The sequence below is a fragment of the Penaeus japonicus genome, unplaced genomic scaffold (assembly GCF_977035675.1).
Source record: "Penaeus japonicus unplaced genomic scaffold, GWHDUDI00000001_assembly GWHDUDI00000009, whole genome shotgun sequence".
NCBI classification, from domain to species: Eukaryota; Metazoa; Arthropoda; class Malacostraca; order Decapoda; family Penaeidae; genus Penaeus; species Penaeus japonicus.
The window spans coordinates 20,429,122-20,431,833 of NW_028234411.1; the positions used below are offsets into that span (position 1 = coordinate 20,429,122).

Below are 2,712 nucleotides of genomic sequence, written 5' to 3' on the forward strand. Positions count from 1 at the left end.
GACAAAATGATAAGTACTGAAATAATAACTAAAAATAATTACTATGATAATTACAGTCATGATAATCGAATGTTGATTTTTTTAATCAAAGAAATCATGTATTAAACAGTGCGTCCAGTTTAGTACAAATAGCTTTTTAGCATCTTTGACATGCAGAGGATTAAGGGTCAAAGTCATAAGCAGAACATTGGATCAAGAATATAATTCAACATTGGAATTACGTGAAAGCAAATTCAGTACAAAAAAATAAATGACAACGAATTAAATCAGACAATTCATAAATATATTAGACAAAAATCATAAACCAAATATACCTGATTTCACTTATACATACACACACACACACACACACATACACACACACACTCACTCACATATATGCGTGTCACAGGAAAATATTTCATAAGTAAGGAGAGGTGATGAGGATGTTCAAAATATAGCTATTAAAGAATGAAACAACCTCCCTGGTAGCGTGGTGTGTTAGGATTGTGCAGCAGTTTAAGAGGTTATATGATAATCTAAAATTAGCAAACGGGACCCCTGAGCACGCATACACACACACGCACACGCACACACACACACACACACACACACACACACACACACACACACACACACACACACACACACACACACACACACACACACACACACACACACACACACACACACACACACACACACACACACACACACACACACATACACACACACTACCTACGTAAATCAACTTACCGTCCGTCAGCCTAGCTGTCATTGCCTTGCACTTACCTGACGTATATACTTGCAACTACTAGCGTTGTTAATGGCTAATATAATCGAGAGTATGACCGCTTAATCATGCAACATTCTGATTGATTTCACATCTGATCAATCGTTTTTATTTTGTATCGTATGCTGTATAATCATATAAGTAATACAGATGATGAAATACATCCCCTGCGATACCACTTTTACAAATATTATTATGGTAATATTCTGAGGTTAGTCATATGCATTACGCTCTGCAAACATGCAATGCGCTATGTATAGAATTATCATCATCATTATTAGTAGTAGTAGTATTGTTACCATTATCCTATATTTTCATTGTTATCATGATGGTTATTATGTTCATATGATAATTATCATTCTCTTCATCATAGTTTTATAATCAGTATTTAAGCTGTACATATTGGTAATAGTGTTGTGATCATACCTTCACCATTATCATAATTACCATTAATGCTATGTTCATCATATGAATAGAATTATATAATAACAAATAGAACAATCATGACGCGAAACAAAGAAGAGATTATGAAAAAAAAATCGAGAAAGATACAATAACAGAAAATGATATAAAAGAGAAACGATAAAAAAAATGAAAAACAAAAAGAAAAAGACAAAAAAAGAAAGAAAATAGGGAAGGACACAGGTAGCCGCGGGTGATGTCCCTGTCCAGCCGAGGATGACATGTGAACTAAGCATTCCTTCTTCTCCCTCCTTCTCTCCCTCCCTCCTCCCTCCTCCCTCCTTTTTCTCCCTCCTGTTCCCGCTTCCTCAATAGCTTCTCTTTTCCTTTATATCATTATTACGGGTTGCCTATATGTAATTTCTGGGTTTTTAGTTGCGTTATTTTTTTTGTGTGGTAGTGTTTTTGTTTTGTATATATATCTATACGGTTCTTTTTTTTCTAGTGATGCTCGACTGTAAATATCAAGTAAAGGTATATAAAGCGTAAATCATCTTTGTAATGCAACATTTATTTTACATTTGATTTATCAAATGTATTTTTTAGAGGGGAATTGATACATGTAGGATTCTTATATATGAAGACCACGAGTAAATTCTAAAAGTGGATCTTCGTGCCCCGTTGATACTGACCTCTGAATGTCGGGGTATGTCATATTCGCAAAATTCCTGACATTCCATCGCAAATAAAGTCGAAAATATCCCTCGCACACAAATACAACATACATTCCGACATTCTATGTTTTACACTTTGGAAAAATTCACATATACAACACAAGCACTATCCGCGATAACGAAACGCGAAAATAAAACACAGCCAAAACTCCGGCTCCTCCACCAAGCTTCCAAGATGGCGTCGTTTGTAAACTGTTGACACACACAATGTCGACGTAAGGAGAGAAACATTTCCGATTAGTGTTCCAATGACGTACTGTGTTGTATCGCAGAAGCAACAGTAGATAGGTGAGTGCAAAGCGGGTGTGTTTATGCGACATTACACAAAATGTGAGGTTCCGTTAATCCAAGAAAATATTAATAACATCTCCGAAGAAACGAACGGAGAATAATCGCCGCCAAAGATTATATACCGCGGAGAGTACGTAAGTGTTCAGTGAAATAAATCCACGAAAAAACAAATCAGAAAATAAACAAACGTACAGAACAGAGCGAAAAGCAGTAATAGACAGAAAAGAGAATAACAAGATCACTTGTGTGTGCGCATTGAAGTCTCCTCGTCTGTAAAGTGGAGGTAATTTGTGTGAATCAGGTCAGACGAGAAGCGTGCCCATATGGGTACCCATGCTGATGTCGCCCTACCTACATTGGCACCTGTCGCAGGAGTTGAGCTAGGCTGCAAAAAAGGACTACGAGAAGTGCCAGTGACAGCCTAATTCAGAGACTATGTGTTTCTTATTTTGTATATGAGTGCTTGCTAAGTGGTGTGTGTGTGGATGTGAGTCTAGTTTTCCTATTAAAGCG

General features: G+C 36.7%; 1 protein-coding gene across 2 annotated transcripts in view; it reads left to right on the forward strand.

The window, feature by feature from the left end:
• The first annotated feature begins 1,539 nt into the window (after nucleotides 1-1,539).
• LOC122250694 (uncharacterized) overlaps nucleotides 1,540-2,712 on the forward strand; it is a 12,884-nt gene continuing 11,711 nt past the window's right edge. The window contains exon 1 of one of the 2 annotated variants that reach the window (XM_043012249.2): nucleotides 1,540-2,482. The gene's annotated coding sequence lies outside the window, so the exon portion shown is untranslated. The remainder of the gene's footprint in view (nucleotides 2,483-2,712) is intronic. The other variant, XM_043012248.2, reaches the window with a different exon arrangement.